We start from the raw sequence: 12,992 nt of genomic DNA on the forward strand, positions 1-12,992 counted from the left end.
CAATGGGAATTAAGTCAATTTTTACAATCATCTTTACATATTAAGACCTGAGGGTTCAAGAAAACAGTGAGACTTACTAACCTAGTTATTTTTAAATTTTTATTATTTTTCTTTATCGATTGATTTTGAGATGGAGTCTCACCCTGTCCCCCAGGCTGGAATGCAGTGGCACAGTCTCAGCTCACTGCAACCTCCATGTCCCAGGTTCAAGCAATTCTCTTGCCTCAACCTCTCACGTAGCTGGGATTACAGGTGCCCACCACCACGTCTGGGTAATTTTTGTATTTTTAGTAGAGCCGGAGTTTCATTCTGTTGGCCTAGCTGGTCTCAAACTCCTGGCCTCAAGTGATCCACCTGCCTTGGCCTCCGAAAGTGCTGGGATTATAGGTGTGAGCCACCGCACCTGGCCAACCTAACTATTTTTGAACTCACTGATTTTCAAATCGATGTCTGAATGTCTTCACATTAGCTCGCTCTTTGTAAGGCCCATGACTGTGTCTCCCATAGTTCCTCCTCATCACCTTGTCCCCTGGCAGAGCTGCCCTCTCTCTGGGAGAGGCTAGCTTAGGGAAAGGATAGGCTCTTTGGGCAGGGTGGGATGCCTGAGCCATGCAATGACCTTTCACCTGTGACACCATCGGCTACACCAGGCCTCTGATCCAAATCTCTCCAGCAGTGTTTCAAATCTCCTACTCTCACGCCAGCCTTGGCTTCAGGGTCATCATCCAGAGGACCAGGGGTATAACCTGCCACCATGCCTCGGCATCATCCCTGTGTCTTAAGGCTAGAGGCCTTGAACCACCCTAGGGCAGTAGAAGTGGGACGTCCAGTCCAGGATGGGGTCAAGGGAGAGCTTGGTCAGTATCCTCCCTTCTGTAGGCTGTTCCAAATTGGCACTGATGCTCCTCCACTCTGCGTAAGTCCAATGGCCGCTGAGAGGTGTTATCAATGGGCCGAACCACCCATCTGGGAGGGCAGATGAGGTGGAAAGTAGTTGCTCAATTCCTTCTGCTTGAGGGACAGCATCTAGTCTCAGTCTCAGGCGTCCTAGAGGCAGAGTATGTATATCTAGCTTCCAGAAACCCTGCCCCCTCCACTCACCTCCTACTGGAACATGTGCAGGGGTTTTTGTTGGTTTTTTTTTTAGACAGGGTCTCGTTATATTGCCCAGTCTGGAGTACAGTGGGTATTCACAGGCACGATCCTAGCACACTACAGCCTTGAACTCCTGGGCTCAAGCAATCCTGTTGCCTCAGCCTCCCCAATAGCTGGGACTACAGGGGTTCACCACTGCACCCGATTCCGTGTACAGTTTTGACTGTACACAAAGCTGAGATGCTATTCTAATCTGTTTAAAAGACCCTAAAACACAGACACTCTTGTGGCATTAGCATGGTACAACCCGAAGGGGCCAGTGGTGGACTATTAATCCAAGCCTAGCAAAGCAGCCAGAGAAAGAAGTTCAGTCTCATTCTCACTTCTGTGTTCTTATTCACTGCCCTATACAATACTCTACACCAAGTAACTATGTAATACCTCTTAGAGAAGGCACTGTGGACTACAGCTTAAACTTTACTGAGCACATGAGTCACCCAAGGATCTTATCAAATGCAGATTCTCATTCAGAAGATCTGGGGTGGGGCCCAAGAGTCTGCATTTCTAACAAGTCTCTAGGTGATGCCGACACTGCATGTCCCCAGGCCACACTCAGAGGAGCAAGATTCCACCAGACCTTCACCTCCCAGAAGAATGTGCATTTTAAATGAGCACTTCAGGAAGGTGCCCTTTAAAATATTTGGCTCAAATAAATGAACCTCAAATGGTGAAACTGCAGGTAAGGTAGCTTGTTGGGTGGGGGAGCTATTCCAGAGGCAACCAGGACCATCTGCCATCACACCCCTCAGATCAAGCCCTTTGGTAAGCAGACGTGAGGAGCCCAGCTGTTTGGAGGTGAGGAAGGCCAAGTTAGAGAAGTATATGGGGGCCCAGCACAGAGGAGGCCAGGATGCTAGCTGTGGGCCTCCCACCCCTCACTGCTGTCCTCCAGCACTCGAGGCAGAGCTTCCTGGTTCACACCACTCGCTTCTGTGTGCCACCTTCCCAGCTCATGGGGTACACCCACCCTCTACCACGAGACACTCTGCCTTCCCGTCCTCCCCAGCCCTGGCAGCCAGAGCCAAGCCTTGCTATTCCCCCAGCCAAGGGACCCCTTCCCAGCTCCTCCTTGGCAGAGTGACATCTAGTGCCCCCACCCCTGTAGGTGCTGACCGCAGTGCACCTACCCCTGCACCAGGAACCAAGCACTAACTCCAAGCCAGCTCTCCCATCATGGGCTGATTCATCATCACCATGCAACTGGCCCCAACTAGGTTTTTCAAGCCCGCTCTACCCCACACCCCACAACCTAATTCTTCCCTGTGTGAGGGTCTGACTCCACCCAACACACACACACACGCGCGCGCGCACACACACACACACACACACTCCTCCTGTGTCTCTCTAGCTTATTTCAAAATCCAAATTAGGGTGGGGGCACTTGCTAAGGGGCTGGAAGGCGAGGTCAATGCCAGATCTGGTCTGAGAGGGCAAAGGACGCAGAAAAAGAAGGCTCTGGTTTCTGAATTACTAGGGAGGATGGGGGTGTATTACTACAGAGGAAAGGCTAATTTCCTCCCAGTGGACCGCTGACAGCACTAGCGCTGGGGCTGGGGTCGCAGTGGGGCGGCGGCTGGCACCAGATCTCCGCTCACAGCACGGAGGCAGCCTCTCTAGGTGCCCGCTCCAGGAAAGCCAGGCAGAGTGCCCGCCGGCTGGCGCTGCCACTACCTCGGAACACGCGGGCTCTGCCCGAGTCCTGGGTTGACCTACGGTGGAGACGAGGGGTAGTGCTCCCGGGTGCGAGCTCCTCGGGGCAGCCAGCACCGTTCGTAGCGGGCCATCTCCAGGGCCAGGAAGGAGAAGCTCGAGCCGCATAAGGCTCCCGGCTCCGCGAGGGGCGCGTCTTCCCATAGCTGGACCGAATTTGGGAGGACGTGTAAGTCCCCTGGGGTCTCCCGCGGGCACAGGGACGTGATGAGAGGAGGGGAGAACTACGTGCCTTTAGTTCCCTTCAGCGCCGCTGCCCAGCCTGCAGTAGGGGTGCGCCCCACCCCATCCCCACTGTCCAAATGGGGACCCAGGGCTCAGAAGGGGAGGGGATTGGATCCCAACGCGCTCCACTCCCGAAAACCTCTCCACCCCAGACCTGGACCCTCTCCGTAGCGCCAAGAGCAAAGCCCCCGAATGTTCGCGGTCCCAGGACCGGGGATGGGGGATGGGGTGCCTGTCCTCCCAAGGCCAACGCGAATTGAATTCGAGTGCCCTGGAATCAAAGTTGCCGCGCGTCGGTCCGGGAGCTCGGAGCGGGGCGCGGGGCTGGGGCTAGGGGCCTGGGACCGAAGGATGCCACGAGCGCCCGCCGCGGGCGATGGCCGCGCTGAGAACAAGTGGTTCGGCAGCCGCTGTAGCCACCAACTTTCCCGCCGCGCGGCGGGCGAACGGCAAGGGGAAGGAGAGGGAAGCGAGAAGGGAAGGGGCGGTGCGTGGCTCCGGGTACCGTGTGCGTGTGTGCAGCGGCGCCGCGCCTCGCCTCGAGCTCTGCTCTCCGCCGGATCGGCCCCCGCTGGCCGCCTGCTCTGGCCCTGGCCACCGCCGCGTCTCGCAGCCGGCGCAAAGGCTCATCCGCGGCGTGCCGGCCGCTCTCGGGTCCCCGCGGGCCGCTCGCCGCTCGCAACTTCAGGCGCGCCGGGGGCTCTGACTAGGCGCGCCCCAAACGTCCAGAGGCTTGGCCACCCAGCGCTCCATGCCCGGGCCGGGCTGCCCTGCCCAGCCCGGCTCAGCGTCCGGCCGCCGTCGGACGCGTCCTCTGGCCAAGCATCGCGCCTGCAGCCCACGTTCCTCTCTCCCGAGCCGCCGCCGCCGCTCAAGTCCGCGATCAACTTTCCCTTGCTTCCCCCGCCCCGCTCGGCCCCCGCCGTCCAGACCCCGCCTCCAGCCGCTCCCTCCCTCACCTCCCGCCTCGCCCTGCCCCCGCCCGCCCGCCTGCGCTCGGCGCTCCCCCACTCCTTGGGCCGCCAGGACCCCCGAGCTCCCGCCCCGGCCCCGCCCGGACCCCCCGGGAGCGGCGCCGAGCCCCGCCGGGCGCTCAGGGCATGAATATTTCAGTGCTGGCGAAGCTGCCCTCTGCCGATGTCATGGCACCGGCTGCTGTGGCAACTCCACGAATCCCCCAAAGGGGCAGGGAGGAAGCCCGCAGAAGCGGCCCAAGGTGCGAGACAGAGCCGTGCCCCACAGGGCCGCCCGCCATCCCGCAGAGGGGCGCACAGGCGGATGGGGGCCCCTAGCCTCGCGTCTGCCCCGCGCCTCCGGCAGAGCTAGGTAACGCTCCCGGGAAGCCCGGGATGGCAAGCGGGCGCTCGGCCTAGGTGAGCCCGCGCCATCTGTTGGCTTTAAGCGCCCCCTCTCTGCTCCCAGAGTCGCTGAGCGGACCCTCTAGTCCTTGGGGCCGCTTGGCCGACGCTTCTCTCCAACCTTTGCCCACCCGACTCGACTCACCCGACTCAACTCGTGTGCTCCCACCTGTGCCTCCTCCCTCACTCAAGCTCAAGATGCCTCCAAGTGCTTAGAAAGGAAGGGCCCTGGGTTGGAGGAGACCTGTGAGGTCACCTAGGCGCCCTCACCCGTTTGGGAGCCCCGTCTGCAGTGCCCGAGTCATGGTCTCCCGGCTTCTTTTTGCACACCTATAGGGACAGTGACTTTATGGCTTTTTGAGACAGCTGGATCAAGGAAGGGTCCATATGCAGGTAATGGATATAAATGGAGGTTTATTCCCTACCTTTGATCTTTACTTCCCTGGGGCTAAACATTCTGATTTTTTAAAACTATTTCTCACATGACAGGATTTCTGGAGCTGTCACTGTTCCAGTCAGTACATTGACAGTATCTGCCTGGAGCCAGGCTCTGGGCTGAGACTTTCTGGGCCTCAACTCATTCTATCTTCAGCAAAGTCTTTCTGGTAGGTCCTGCCATTATCCCCGTTTTACAGTGAGAAACAGGCTTTAGGAGGTTGGGGACTTGCCCCTGTGGTGGAGTCAGGTATTGAACCCAGAATCTATCTGGTTCCAAAGCTCCAGTTCCTTACCATTCGCCCATTCATTATTCATTCATTCATTCACAGTCACTGCTATGTGCTAGCTAACTGAAATAGGTTCTAGGAATAGGATGGAGAACAAAGCAGGCTTGGTCCCTGTGCCCCATGAAGCTCCTCTAGTAGGGGAACCAGACATTCATCAATGAAACACATAAGCAGGTAAAATTACAGCCAGAATCAGTGCCAGGAAGAAGAGTGCTTTAATGGTGCCTGGCCTAGGGGATCAGGGAAGACCTCCTGGAGGAGGTGACTGAGCTGAAGGATGAGCAAGGGAGAGAGAGTGCAGTTTTAGGCAGGAGAAACAGCATGCGCAAAGGCCCCAGGTGCCCACTACGGGCAACGGCTGGGCCAGGAACAACGGTTTGGTGGCCGCAGTCGCAATCAACTTGTGCAAAGGTGGGAAGGAGCTGGCATATGTCAGGAAGTTCAGAAAGGGTGGGGAAAGCCTCTGTGCCTCCAGTGAACAAGGAAATGCTCCCGGGAAGCTTGGGAGGGTAAGTGAGCAGGCACTTGGCCTAGGTGAGCCTGCACCATCTGTTGGCTTTAAGCACCCCCTCTCTGATCCGAGTCACCGAGTGGTCCCTCTAGTCCTTGGCAGTGACTGTAAAGCCACAATGGAGTGGGGGCCAGACTGTGCAGGTGTGTTGGCCTTAATCAGGGGTTGATCTTTATCTTAAGACTGACAGCTTGGGCTGGGCACGGTGGCTCAAGCCTGTAATCCCAGCACTTTGGGAGGCCGAGACCGGCGGATCACGAGGTCAGGAGATCGAGACCATCCTGGCTAACACGGTGAAACCCCGTCTCTACTAAAAAATACAAAAAACTAGCCGGGCGAGGTGGCGGGCGCCTGTAGTCCCAGCTACTCCGGAGGCTGAGGCAGGAGAATGGCATGAACCCGGGAGTCGGAGCTTGCAGTGAGCCGAGATCCGGCCACTGCACTCCAGCCTGGGCCACAGAGCCAGACTCCGTCTCAAAAAAAAAAAAAAAAAAAAGACTGACAGCTTCAGAGGCCGGGCATGGTGGCTGACACCTGTAATGGCAGCATTTTGGGAGGCTGAGGCAGTAGGATCACTTGAGTCCAGGGGTTTCAGACCAGCCTAAGCACCATAGCAAGATCTTATCACTACAAAAAAATTAAATATTAGCCAGACATCATGGCGTGAACCTGTAGTCCCAGCTACTCAGGAAGCTGAGGTGGAAGGATCACTTGAGCCCAAAAGTTCAAGGCTTCAGTGAGCTATTATCGTGCCACTGTGCTCCAGCCTGGGCAACAGAGCAAGACACTATCTTAAAAAATAAAAATAAAAATAAAAAGACTGAAGGCTTCAAAGCAGGTAGCTGGAGTGGAGGTTCAGGGGTAGGAGTGACATGATTGGACTTATAGTTAGGAAAAATGAGAATTGAGGCAGGGCACGGTGGCTCAACACATGTAATCCCAGCACTTTGGGAGGTGAGGCAGGCGGATAGCTTCAGGTCAGGAGTTTGAGACCAGGCTGCCCAACATAGCGAGACCCCATCTCTACCAAAAAAATGCAAAAAAATTAGCAGGGTGTGGTGGTTTGCACCTGTAGTCCCAGCCACTCAGGAGGCTGAGACAGGAGAATCACTTGAACCCAGGAGCTGGAGGTTGCAGTGAGCCAAGATTGTGCCACTGCACTCCAGTCTGGGTGACAGAGCAAGACTCTATCTCAAAAAAAAAAAAAAAAAAAAAAGAGAGAGAGAGAGAGAGAGAATTGATTGAATTGATTGGGAGGCAATAGTTGATGAGAAGAGACTTCGTCAATTAAAAGTATTTATGTGTCAAATACTATGTTCCAAGAAATTTTCTAGACCGGGGTGAGCACAGAGGTCAAATCTGCCTCATCACATGTTTTTGTAAAGAAAGTTTTAGCCTATCCAGTTGTGTCTCCTTTCACACTACAACTATAGACATAAGGAATTTCAACAGGGACCATATGGTCTGCAAAAACAAAAATATTTACAGCCTTGCCCTTTACAGAAAAAGTTAGCTAATCCCTGTGAATTTAGACACTTCAGATATGTCAATGAACAACACATGCACACACATGCACACGCACACACATATGCGCACACATGCGTGCACACACACATACACGCATGCTTGTGCCAAATCCTTGCCCTGGTGAAACTTACATGTCCTCAGGCTGCTGCAGTGCCTAGGTGATTGGTGCCAGAGGCCTGGAATAAGGGGGTGGGTAGAAGTGGAGAGAAGTGATTTTCAGGAGGTAAAAATCTACAGGGCCAGGAGAGAGAGTGGTTTTACATGAGATAGAGCAAAGGGTCAAGGAGACTTCTGGGTTTCTGGCTTGTGGTGGTAGATGGACAGCATGCTGTTTCCTGTGATGGGGCTCTCTGAGGAGGCTGCTATGGAGACCTGAGCAAGAGCTCCCTTGGGACGTGTTGTGTGAGAGGCCTGTGCAGTCACAGAACGGAGATGCCAAGCAGGCTATTGGACAAATGAACTGGAGCCGTGGTTCTACATGTCTTAGATGGTCATGCTTTAAGACAGAGTGATGGAGCCAGGAGTCTGGAGCTGGGATCTGACTTCTAGACCATCCTGTAGATGGATGGTGGCGGGTTGGACACTGGACCTCTCTTGGCCTCGTGTTCCCCATTCGTAAAATGAAAGCATGAGAAGAGGTGTTCTTCAAGATTCTCCACCCCTCAAACCTTCTGTTACACTCTGTGCCAAGCACTGTGCTGGGAACTGGGGTATCAGCTGGGGTACAGCCAGCCCACAGAACTACCGTGAATGTGTAACAGGGAATGGAAGAGCTGAGAATTCTAACTGGATGGCGAAGCGACCCAGAGTGCAGCAACAGCAGAAAGTGTGCCACCTGTAGACTGGAGGGACAAGGGAGGAAGCAGAGTGACCAGGATCAGGGCATGCAGTGGAAGGTGAGACCACAGTGGGCCTGTGTGCTGTGGGCTCCAGTCACAGAAACACAGCTACTGCCAGAGACGGTGGAGTGTGAAGACGCATTCCAGCTTCTTTCTCCAGCTCCTGTCATCTCCCACCTGAAGCCAGCGGACCTGGGAGTTTGCGGGGCCAGCCTGCCGTGATGCAGAGCAGCAGCACCACAGAGGGGAGGAGAGAATGGCCCTGAGGGAAACAGGCCAGGACCGCACACCAGGGACACAGACGTGAGTGACATCCATTCTGTCTTCAAGGCACTCCCCGTAGGAGAGAGGGGCAGACGAATCAGTTACAACCTAGCAAGGTAAGTGTGGCAAAGTGGACAAGTGGCCCAAAGGAGAGTGGGGTGATTCATTGTCATGAAATCTTGAGTCCAGAAAGGCTGCCTGGACAAGGGGACATCAGAGCTTGCTGCAGTGAGCTGAGACTGACCAGGAAGTCCACAGGCAGCAGAAGTAGAAGGGCGTTCCAGGTGGAGGAGCAGCATGTGCGTAGGGCCTGGAGGCATGCACAGGGACCCTCCCCAGGGAGCCACGGGAGCTACCGGATCCCAGAGGTGAACAGCAGTCTTGCTTTTCTGCACATGAACCAGCCAAAGGCAGGATGATGGCATTTGTAGGAGCCTCAGAGCTGGGGAGAAGAACCCAGCCTCTATCCTCTGAACCAGCATCTCAGAAATTCTTTTTTTTTTTTTTTTTTTTTGAAACGGAGTCTTGCTCTGTGGCCCAGGCTGGAGTGCAGTGGCCGGATCTCGGCTCACTGCAAGCTCCGCCTCCCAGGTTTACGCCATTCTCCTGACTCAGCCTCCCAAGTAGCTGGGACTACAGGCGCCCGCCACCTCGCCCGGCTAGTTTTTTGTACTTTTTAGTAGAGATGGGGTTTCACCGTGTTAGCCAGGATGGTCTCGATCTCCTGAGCTCGTGATCCGCCCGTCTTGGCCTCCCAAAGTGCTGGGATTACAGGCTTGAGCCACCGTGCCCAGCCGCATCTCAGAAATTCTAATCTCCTCATTCCAGGAGATGATTCACCTAAGTTTTCACCTTTCTGCCTTTCTGGGATTTCCATTCCTGAAACCATGTCAGGGCTGTTTCAACAACAGCTCTCGAAGTTCTCCCTAGAGCCCTTTCCTCAGGAAATACTTGCCTCCTCTCCAAGCCCCTGGGGCATCGAGGAAGGTACACCTGTGTGATAAAGAAGCACCCCTTGCCACCTTATGTAGTCTGGATAAGTCACTGAACCTCTCTGTGCCTTGTTTCCACTTCTGAAAATGAGAGAATGGTGCCTGCCCAGCCTCCCTCCTGGGGTGGATGTAAAAGCACTTGGACAGCCATGAAGAGCCACAGGGATGCCAACTTCCCACTCATCTAAACCCCACTCCTACTGGGGGACCCCCACTGTATGAAGTAAGGGGTAGGACCAGGGCCTGCTTTAATTGAAAAAGCTGTAAAGAAAGGCCTTCTGCCTGCAGGGCACAGTGCATGACCTAGGCAAGCCAGTCAGAAGCTCTACTCTCAACTTTGAACCTTGAGAAGTACGATAACGTTTACAAACAATCAAGAATCCTTTTGAAACTATGCAAAGCACCTAGCCCTGACTCCAGGACTCCTGAGGCCTGACCTGGGTTGTATTTTCAGCTGCATCCTTGGCCACCAGCCTCCTTTTGTTCCTATTTGTTGTCTGGGTCTGTCCTCCAGTCTTCTGGTTGAATCTGCCCCTGTTAACTAACTAGTGAGTTCAATTTTTGCATCAGTAGCCACAGTTCATTTCTGTTGCTAGTGACTGTGAGAACCCTGCCTGGTGTAGACCATCTGATTATTCTTCTGGTGATTGTCATAGGGAGCATAGAACAGTCTAGAGTCAGCATTATTAGAATAATGCCACCTCCCCTTTCTCAAAATTAAAAAGAAAAGAGAAAGAAAGAAAAAAGTGTTATGCAGTTCCTTCCATATCCAGGGCATTTTGCCCAGGGATTTCCAGAAGTGGCCACATCTATACAGTGGCTTCAAGATCATGTTTAGCCCACAGCACACTTGATTTTAAGATTCTCGAAGGCAGGGACTGTGTGTTTGTTCATTCACCTAACACACGTTTCTGAAGGGCCCACAGTGTGCCAGTCTGTGGGCTGGGTGCCGAGGACGCAAAGAGCAAATGAGATCATTTTGGTCCTCAGAGAAGCTATAGTCCAGCTGGAGAGATAGAGAGAGAAACAGTTGGGAAGAAGTAGGATGATGCCATCCTTCAGGCTGGGACTAGGTTCAACATTGACAGAGGGGACCCCGAGCAGGGTGCAATCCACTCTAACCAAGATTAGGGAAGACTCCGAACAGGAGAGACCACTTAAGTAGAGCCTTGAAAGACAAGAGTACCTGGCAAGATAAGACCGGCAAGGACATCTGAGGTAGCGGGGACTGTGTGTGCAAGGTCACAGGGGCAGCACACAGTTTAGAGACCTCAAGTAGATGGCAATAGGGCTGGACCAAGGAGTGTGCTATGCAGAGGCAGCAAGGGCTGGACCATGAAGGGTTTGGGGGCCCCACCAGGAGCCCAGGTTTTTTCAGTAAGCAATGCTAGAGATGGAGGCGCTAGGCTTGGAGGTGCAGATACACAGTAGAAAGCATGACCAGCTACAGGAGGAAGAGGGGACAGTGCATTGTCCCAGGGTCACCTGGGCTGACATCTTGGAGGAAGGGGCATCTCCCCTTCAATGTCTTTGCATCCCCACACACCAAATAACCAGCTGGCCTACTGGCACTCTCAGAGAATGAGGATACAAAGAAGGGAGGGAATCCAAATCTGTTGTTTTAAACATGCCAACCCCTAGAACCATCTGGAATTGGATTCCATTCCACCTTGGCTTTCCAGCCTCCACGGGGGTGCTTTCTGCTGCTGCCTTGCCCCTGGGGAATGCAAGAGAGGCAGGGTGGTGCAACACGAAGCTCGCTCCACCAGGCTGTGGTTCACATGGGTCTTAGCCTACTGGTCCAAGCATCAGGTTCCTCAACTATAAATGGGTATGATAACCCCAGGTGCTGAAACACCTCTCAAGGCTGCCTTTCAGATCAAAAGAGAAAAACACACATTAAAGTGCTTTACAAACTGTAAAAACAGAGCAGCCCTCACAAGCGAGTCTTTCCTCCCCATGAGGGTCGATGATTATTTTTAAAGCACACAAACACCTCTCCTGTGGGTTCCTCCATAGCAGCCTCCCCATCCCTTCCTGCTCCCGCTTTCATGCCCCCACCCCACAGCTGATAAAGAGCTGTTTGTTGCTTCCTGCTGTCGTCGTCCCCAGCCCATGCATCCTCTCCCGGGGCAGCTCCTGCCACCATAAACCAGACATGTGTGCTCCCGAGTTTAGTTTGTGAGCCCTCGGAGCCTAGCACAGCTGTGGCGGCCCCGCTTGGCTTGTGGAGGAGCAGGCTGGAAGGCTGACAAAGTGGGCTGTGGCCACCCCTCCACAGCATGGAGGCCCCCAGGAAAGCCCCAGGGGCATGAGGTTCCTTGGGCCCAGCCTTGGAAGCTCACCCCTCCCTTATGTGGCTGAAGAAAAGAGGGTCCTTCCCTCACATTCCTGCCCCACTCTCCACTCCCCTCGTCCATCATTTATTTATAAGGTGTTCAGAGCAAAATGAATGACAAAAAGTTAGAAGCTAATTAAAGCTGGCACAGATTGGCACACGGGGGCATGAATTATGCATTGGCGCAGAATGGCACTTGGTGGCAAGGACTGGCACCAAGTGCCCTGGGCACTGGTAGGAAGTGGGCATGAGCCCCCACCTCTGCCTCGGCCCCCGCCATGCCTTTCCAAGGCACCCTCCGTCCAGGGCTCTTGGCCTCTCTCTAGGGCAGCTGGCACCTTGTCAGCCACCACCCCTCAGTGGGCAATTCCTCTCTGCACAGCCCAGCACATCCTGGCTGTGAGAACATCAATACCATAATCATAGGCTGGACTCGTCCCACAGAAGTGGTCCCTGGTTCTCCAAGCACATGCCTGTTGCCGCCTCTGCATTCACGAGAAAGGGCAAGCTTCCACAAACATGAGGGCAAGTGGAGAAGTTCTGAGACCCAACCAGCTGATCACGACAAAGGCGCATCAGAGCTAGAAGACACCATTCAAGACCCTGCAGTCCAGACCCCACAGTGTGCTCACACAGAGAGGACCTGAGTGAGGCTCAGAGGGGGACAGGTTCTATGCAAAGACACACAGCAAAAATAATAATAACTATAACAATTATAATAAGGGTAAGATTTATTTAAAGCTCATTTTGTGCTAGCCGCTGTTCCAAGTCTTTGTATGGATGGTCTCATTCAATCCTCATGTGAAGAAGACACTATAGTTATCCAAACTGACAGGTGAGAAAACTGAGGCAGCACAGAACTGTTAAAGCAGTGTGCCCAAAGTCACAGAGCTAATGAGAGGCAAAGTCTGGATCAAATGAAATCCAAAAAGCCTGATTCTGAGCCCTGTCTCCTGTGGGCAAGGACAGTGGTTCTCACCTGACTACACTTCAGAAACTTCTGGGAGGTGAGGGGGACACAAAAATAGTATCAGTGATTCTGATTTTTTTGGTCTTGGCTAACATCTGAACACAGCATTCTGAAAGCTCCTCAGATGATTCTAATGTGCAGAAAAAAACATTGGTAGGGGGAGGGTTGTGGATTTTAACCCCAAAGGTCATGGATGTGAGTTCTTGTTCTGCCACTACTTAGTGACTTTGAGCCTAGGGCTTAACCATTATGGGTCTCAGTTTCCTCAGCTGTATAATGGGGTTTGTGATAGCATGGCTCTGGAGTTGGACTGTTGGGATTTGGTTTGAACCCTGGCTCTGCCTTCTGGGCAGATTACCTAACTTCTCTTTGCCTCAG

The 12,992-nt window shown here is 53.8% G+C and overlaps 1 protein-coding gene across 1 annotated transcript in view; it reads right to left on the reverse strand.

Moving 5' to 3' along the window:
• CDH23 (cadherin related 23) overlaps nucleotides 1–3,975 on the reverse strand; it is a 427,857-nt gene extending 423,882 nt beyond the window's left edge. Inside the window, exon 1 of the mRNA XM_030941290.1 lies at nucleotides 3,596–3,975. The gene's annotated coding sequence lies outside the window, so the exon portion shown is untranslated. The remainder of the gene's footprint in view (nucleotides 1–3,595) is intronic.
• Nucleotides 3,976–12,992: the final 9,017 nt, after the last annotated feature.

This window comes from Rhinopithecus roxellana, chromosome 11 (genome assembly GCF_007565055.1).
Source record: "Rhinopithecus roxellana isolate Shanxi Qingling chromosome 11, ASM756505v1, whole genome shotgun sequence".
Taxonomy (NCBI): domain Eukaryota; kingdom Metazoa; phylum Chordata; class Mammalia; order Primates; family Cercopithecidae; genus Rhinopithecus; species Rhinopithecus roxellana.